Source organism: Chrysochloris asiatica, unplaced genomic scaffold, assembly GCF_000296735.1.
Source record: "Chrysochloris asiatica unplaced genomic scaffold, ChrAsi1.0 scaffold00049, whole genome shotgun sequence".
In the NCBI taxonomy this organism is placed as follows: domain Eukaryota; kingdom Metazoa; phylum Chordata; class Mammalia; order Afrosoricida; family Chrysochloridae; genus Chrysochloris; species Chrysochloris asiatica.
This window is the reverse complement of record NW_006408567.1, coordinates 16623437-16631478: the sequence shown is the minus strand read 5'-3', so window position 1 is coordinate 16631478 and position 8042 is coordinate 16623437. Positions and strand designations below refer to the sequence as shown.

At 41.9% G+C, this 8042-nt stretch overlaps 1 pseudogene; it reads left to right on the top strand.

Annotated features, from left to right (window-relative positions):
• Positions 1–2516: 2516 nt before the first annotated feature.
• Positions 2517–2968, top strand: LOC102841455 (annotated as a pseudogene).
• Positions 2969–8042: the final 5074 nt, after the last annotated feature.

The following is an 8042-nucleotide window of genomic DNA, read 5'->3' as shown; positions in this document are numbered from 1 at the left end:
CACACCTTAGTCCATAAAGTGACATAATTGCTTTTTAACACTTTAAAGAGGTCTTTTGCAGCAGATTTGTCAAATGAAATATGTTATTTGATTTCCTGACCACTGCTCTCACAGGCATTGATTATTGATCCAAGTAAAACGAAATGCTTGACAACTTTAATCTTCTCTTTGTTAGTCATGATGTTACTTATTAATCCCATTGTGATGGTTTGTGTTTTATGTTGAGGAGGAATCCTGGTGGTGCTGTGAGATAAGCACTGGGCTGCTAAATGCAAGGTCACTAGTTCAAACCTACCAGCTGCTCTACAGGGCAAAAATAAGGCTGTTGGATCCCATAAAGACTTACAGTTTCTAAAATCCTACGGAGCAGTTCTACTTTGTCCTACATTAGTTGGAATTGACTCCACAGCAGTGTTGCTTTGTTACTTGTTTATCTTGGTTTTGGCTTATTGTTAAGGCGTAATACAAACCTATAGCTCTAATCTTTGATTATCTTCATGATCCAAGGTGACTTGTCCCTCCTGATAACATGTCTAAAGTAAGTGATTTTTTTTTTTAATGTTTTATTGTGAATTATGTAATCGTTTACATGGGAGAACATTAGTTTTTATTCATCCTATCGTATATCGTTTCAGTGCCATAGTTACAATAAGTGATTGATTATTGATTAATGCCATTGGGTCAGTTCCAACTCAGCAACTTTGTATAGGATTTCCAAGGAGCAGCTGGTAGATTTGAACCACTAACCTTGCAGTTCAAACCGATCTTGCTGTCCAGTGCTTATCCTACATAGCAGGATAGAAGGAGGAAGGGAAGGGCGCATGGCACTCCCCCTCCCTTTGTGGATAAGACCCAAATGTTGCATATATTGCTTTCCTTCACATCCTACTGTGAACCTGGTCACATGGCCACACACTACAAAGGGTGCTGGGAAGTATAGTTTTTATCTAGACTACTGAGCATCCTGTTGAAATTTTTGTTGTGGAGGAAGAAGAGAATGGATATCAGGAGGCAACTTCAACTTCTATGCCGTGCCATGTTTCATATGGATGTTCAACAAATATATGCTGAATTAATAAAATATTATCAATTAAATTAAACGTATATGAATTTAATGATTTTAATGCTCTAAAGATGAGCATCTTTAATTAAAAAAAAAACTACATCTGAACTATGTAAAATTTTGTGAACATAAATTGAAATTCTCACAATAGAGAGAGCTACAGATTTTTGTACAACAGAACAGAGAATATTGTTAGATTCTGTAACCTTAAGAAAATACCCTAAATAGATGTGCCTAAACATAAGCCCATCTATCCTGGTGTGGCGCTGCAGGATAATTCTCTGGACCCAAGGTTCGAGTTGCACAGTTGGCGGTTCAAACCCACCAGCTGCTCCTTGGAAATCCTATACAGGATCACTATGAGTCGAAATTGACTTGATGGCACTTAACAACAACAAACATAAGTCAAGGTCAACGGTTTGAACTCACCAGCCCCTCTTTGGAAACTCTATACAGAATCGCTATGAGTAGGAACCTACTCAATGGTACTTAATAACAACAAACTTAAGTGTGGCACTGTAGGATAAGCATTATACTGCTAACCGCACGGTCAGTCATTCAAATCCACCAGCTGCTCCTCAGAAACCCTATACAGGGTTGTTATGAGTCAGAACCAACTTGATGGCACTAACAACAACAAACAGGAAGTAGAGAGGAAAATCAAATTTGCTAGCATATTTTTTTGGAAGCTAAAATATACATTATGGTATTAATGTCAATTCAAAATATAGATAAGAATAAAGGTCTGAAATATAAGCGGCTAGGGAGTCCTGGTGTGGCATTGTGGGTTAATGCACTGGACCGAAAGTTCAGTTTCAACCGCAAGGTCGGTGGTTCAAAGCCACCAGCCACTCCTTGGAAACACTATACAGGGTCACTATGGGTTGGAACTGACCTGACAGCACTTAATAACTACAACAACATGGAGTGCTGGTGTGGCACTGTAGGATAAGTACTAGATTGCTAACCACAAGGTTAATGGTTCAAACCCACCAGCTGCTCCTTGGAAACCCTATATAGGATCGTTATGTGTCAGAACTAACTCAATGGCACTAACAACAATCTGCAATATAAGTACCCTGGTGGCACAGTGGGTTAAGCATCATGTGGCTAAATGCGGAGCTGGTAGTTCAAACATACCAGCCACTCCACAGGAAAATGATAAAGCTGTCTGTTCACATAGAGATTTACAGTTTAGAAGCTCTTTGGAGCAGTGTGACACTGTAGGATCAGCAACGGACTGTTAACCACAGGTTGGCAGTCCAAACCCATGAACCGTTCCTCAGAAGTCCTATATAGTGTCACTTTGAGTTGGAACTGGCTTGATAACATTTAACAACAACATAAGGTTGCTATAAGTCAAAACTGAATCAACAGCAGTGTGTTTGGTTTATTAGCAATATTTTATACATCAAAAATAATTACACTAGAACTGTCCCTGCCACCACCCAGTATGGAGACTTTGTACCGAGTCCTGTTCTTAATGGTTGAACGCTCCAACCTGAAGCTGAAGAAGCCTCCCCTGGGTGCACATGCCGTCGGCCATGACTGTGTTCGCTCTGGTGGTGGTATCTTACTTCCTTATCATCAGAGGAATAATTTATGATGTTATTGTGGAACCTAAATTTGTTGGCTCTATGACTGATGAACATGGGCATCAGAGGTCAGTAGCTTTCTTGGCCTACAGAGTAAATGTACAATATATTCTTGAAGGACTCGCATCCAGCTTCCCGTTTACAATGGGAGGTTTAGGTTTCATAATCCTGGACCGATCTGATGCACCAAACATTTCAAAACTCAATATATTTCTTCTCCTATTCATTGGCTTCGTCTGTGTCCTATTGAGATGTTTTTATGGCTAGAGTATTCATGAGAAAGAAACTTCCGGATTATCTGATGGGTTAGAATACCCCTTGAAAAGAAATGAGGGGATATTGGATTGGCTCCTGTTAATGAAGTTTGGTGGCTGTATTTACCAAACCTCAAACCTGAAATGTGGGACAGGATGAAGGCAGCAGAGAGAAGAATCGAGTGAAAACATACGAAGCTCACTAAAGCTTGGACTACAAGTTCTCCTTAGTACTATCAGAGGCAAGCTTTTTACAGTGGTTTTCTTTTTTTTCCCCTGCTGACGTCCCAACGATGTTAAGTGGCATTTTCTTCATTTTTCATTTCTAAAAGGAAATATACTTCATTTCTACAACCATTAAAGAAAAATGATTACAATAAACATACTCACATGACAAAAGTCTCTTCTAAGACTGTTGTTATTAAGTGCTGTCAAGTTGGTTTTTATTCATAGCGGTCCTGTCTAGGGATTCTGAGGCTATAAATCTGTGTGGGAGCAGAAAGCCACATCTTTCTCCCAGAGAGTGACTGGTGGGCCCAAACCACCGACCTCTGGTTCACAATCCAGTGTTTATCCTGAAGAGTCACTGTGCTCTCCTGCTAAAATTGCTGTAGTTGTTCTTAGGTGCCATTGAGTCACTACCAACTCATAGTGACCCTATGCACAACAGAACGAAACACTGCCCAGTTCTGTACCAACCTCACAATTGTTGCTGTGTTGGACATCATTGCTGCTGCCACTGTGCCAATCCATATCATTGGGGGGGGGGTCTTCCTTTTTTTCTCTGATCCTCCACTTCACCAAACATGATGTCTTTCTCTAGGGACTGGTCCCTCCTGATGATATGTTTGAAGTATGAGAGATGAAGTCTGACCATCCTGGCTTCTAAAACACTTTCTGGCTGTACTTGTTCCAACACAGATCTATTTGTTCTTTTGGCAGTCTGGGGTACTTTCAATATTCTCCTTCAACAATGTAATTCAAATGCATCAATTTTTCTGTGGTCTACTTTATTCTCTGTCCAATTTTCACATGCATCTGAGGTTATTGAAAACACAAACCATGGCTTGGGTCAGGGACACCTTAGTCCTCAAACTGACATCTTTGCTTGTCAACACTTTAAAGAGGTCTTGTGCATCAGCTTTGCCTAATGCAGTATGTCATTTGGTTTCTTGACTGCTGCTTCCATGAGTGTGCCTGGTTGATCTGAGCAAAATGAAGTCTTTTGACAACTTCAATCTTTTCTCCATTTATATGGATGGCTGGTCAATTAAAAAAAAAAAAATTTTTTTTAAGATCTCTTTTTTAAAATCTCTGTCCCCAGCTCCTCTGTCACAGAAGGTCACAACCCTCATAATTTCCCACCTGGATAGCACCTCAGCCATTTAGTTCTTTCCTACACACTGCCTTGAGATGAGTTTTTTTGATGCCATAGCCTGGTTCAAAACATGTGAGAATTCCCTAACCTCTTAGCTTAGCATTCTAGAATCTCCACAGCTAGTTGCCTAGGAAACCCACTTTTTTTTGTTTTCACTCTCCTGATTTTCTCCATTCTCCTAACTGCATAAAAATATATAAGCAGAGAAATACTGTCACTTCAAAAGCATAAAAATCTAGAGAGGCAGAGGCTGCGTTTCCACTGCACACTGACCCGAAGTTTAACAAAAAGTGGTTATTTGCAACCACTCTTTCATTGCCTTCTTAAGAAATGGGGGTCCTGAAAATTGGAGGGTCCTCTTTTATTAAATAAATTTGATTTTTAGAACAGTTTTAGATGTACAGAAAAATAACAAAGTTATTAACATCTTACATTAGTGTGTAGTTCATTTGTTACAATTAAGAACCAAAATTGGTACATTAAGATTCCTGGGTGGAGGATCCCTGGGTAGCATAAACAGTTAAGCACTGTACTATTAGCTGAAAGGTTGGCGGTTTGAACCCACCTAGAAACTACTGAGGTAGCGTAATGGTTACAAATCAGGCTGTGAACCACAAGGTCAGCAGTTTGAAACTGCCAGGTGTTCTGTGGGAGAAAGATGAGGCTTTCTGCTCCAGTAAAGATTTACAGCCTTGGAAACCCTGTACAGGGTTGCTATGAGTCGGTTCTGACTCCACGGCACATGACTACCACCACCACCAGAAACTACTCAGATGACAGGTCTCATATGTTTCTGAAAGGTCACACCCATGAAAACCCCATGAAGCAGGTCTACTTGGTACACATGATGTCAAGGGTATCTAACAACACTGGTACTTTATTGTAGATCCCTCAGTGGTTCAAAGAAGGTTTGCACTGGCTGCTAAGCCAACTCAAACTGTTCTATCTACCCAACAACATCGTGGAAGACCTAGGATCTACTCAGTAGTCACTAGGGTTGGTGTCACCCAGTGCTGTCATTCATGGTATCAACCCCTATCGCTCCCTAGCACGGGTGGGCAGGCTGTCAAACCTCACTCTCCACCCCACCACTGTGGGTGGAAGAGAGACCTTGACCCACCATCCTTGGCTCCCTGCAACTCCTTCCCTCTCCCATAGGCCAATGTGGAGACCTCTCTGCCCCATGGTGTGTGAGGACCACCTGTGTACACCTAGAATTGGGGGTGGGAGGGTGATGAGTTACCCCACTGTGTGCTGGGTGACCTCATTGCCTTGGCAGCCCTTCCCCCTGGCCATAGGCCTGCCAGCCCCCTTGGACAATGGGTCATTTCCCAAACATCCCTGGTGACACCACTAGAATTATTTCTGTAAGATTAAAACCTGTTGTCAGTGACTCAATTCTGACTCATTGAAACCCTGTGGAGAGCAGTTCTCTTCTGATACGTGTGGACCTGCCATGAGTTGGAGGGACCCAGTGGCAATGGGTTTGATAAGGCGTCCCTGGGTGGTACAAATAGTTAAGTAGTCAGCTACTAACTGAAAGCTTGGTGGTTCAAATCCTCCCAGAAGCATTACACACACACACAAAAGGCCTTGCTGTCTGCTTTTGAAAACATGAAAAAAATCCCATGGAACACAGTTCTATTCTGCAACATATGGGGTTGCTATGAGTCAGAAGGGACTAGAAGACAACAGTCTCTTTGTTGTTGTTGTTGTTGTTGTTGTTGTTTTCCTTTTCCTCACTCAAGAAAGCAGATTTATTTCTAAGCATTCTTTTGGTTTTAACAAAGTTTTTTCTTTCTTGTCAAAAATTGTCCCAAGAGAACAAAACAGATGCTTTTCCAAATTAGAGCACAAATCCTTTCTGAAATGTCAGTGTGTGATAATTAGGGGGACAGTAGTGGTCTTTTAGTTTGCATTTCATAAAAGCTCGTGTTAAGTTGGTGGTTCGGGTCCATCTGAATTACTTCTGTTATCAGTGTTATTTTCATCTTCTGTGTCATCTTCAGCATCACCGTCCAAGGCTTCGTCTCTAGCCACCGCTGCCACTGGATCCTGTGCTTCCTGCCGTACCAGGGGGCCAAGAAGCTTTGCTAACCTCTCCCTCATCTGGGCCTCTTCTGACAATAGGCCCTGGAGAGGGTCAGCATCCTTTGGTGCCTCACAGGACACCTGTAGCTGCTGCCTGTCCCACTGACATACTCTCCCAACCTCTTTGTTGTTGTTTTGTAAACTGTTAAATAAGGTCACATTCTATGTAGATCTCTTTAGCTATTAAGCAATGTCCTTTATCTATTCCAGAATCTCATTCAAGATACCACATTACATTTAATTATCATATCTGCTCAGGATTAGGAAGAAAGTCTTGGCAATCTGCTGAGGAATCAACCAACACAAACCAGACTTCCAAGGCTGTAAATCTTTCCGGGATCAGAAAATCTTTCCGGGATCAGATGATCCAATCCTGTTGTACATGGGGTTGCCTTGAATCAGGGTCCCAGGAGTGAGTGGTGGTTATTAACAACAACAACCACAACAGTTCTTTAAGCTCCTCCTGGCTCTGACAGTGCCTCAGATTTTCCTTGTTTTTGATGATCTTCACAGTTTTAAGTACCTGTCAAATATTATGTAGACTGTCTTTTTCGCATTAGATGGAAACTGAATGGTTGGTAGTATGAATGCACCATTCACTCTGAGGGAGAAAGGTGTGACTGTCTGCTTCTATAAAGATTACATCCTTTAGGGCAGTTCTACTATGTCCTGTAGGTTAACTAGGAGTTACAATCAACTGGAAGACACAACGATAGCATGGATTTTGGGGAGGAAGACCACAGAGTAGTATCTACACATGCTACAAGCAAGCACTGTTGTTTTCCTTACTGCTGGTATTTTTTTTTTTTAAGTTTTTATTGTTAATTATGTGGGTTTACATGGGAGAACATCAGTTTTACATTCATCCTATCTCATTTCGTTTCATTGTACTGATTACAATCCTCTCCATGCACCATCAAACAGCCAAAGGGTACACCCCACAGGCCTGCCCCCTGGCCATCAGCACACAGCCCCTTTCCCTACCTGAGTACAGTGTCCTCAGCAGCTCCTTTTGTCCACGTCATCATCATCATCTCTGCCTTCATTTCTGGCATCACTTCTTCTCTGTGTAGGGTCCCGCACTCTGCTCTTCTCACTTGATGGTCCCAGGGACCTCCGCTCCTGGGCTGCAAAATCAGTCATTCCCCTCCTTTTGTTATAAACCATCTACCTTTATATTTCCAACACTCACAGTCAGTCCTGATAGCAATTATTTGCTATTGTACCACAAGAATCTTATCCCGATCTCTTTTCATTAGCCCCGTCCCAATTGCTGGTATTTTTATACATGGTGATTTTGTCAAATTTTCTGATGTTCTAGCAACAATATTGTGGTACATAATATTTGTGAGCCACTGATGCTGAAGGAAGAAATCCAAGGTATACAGAAGGCACTGGCAAAGAACAAGGCACCAGAAATTGATGGAATAAAAATTGAGATCTTTCACTAAGAAAAAGAACCCATACTAAAGGAGGGGGGATTCTTTGCTGGTTGCTGGGATGTGGGGTGTGGGGTGAGGGGAGCGACGGTTAGGTGGAGCACAGGGCAGGGAATAGACACAGGATAGTTTGGGTGCTGGGGAGGGGAACAATATACAAGAAGGGAGAGGGGAATGGAAGAACAAAGCAGATGGGAGAACAATTAGGCAGGTTTGCATGGG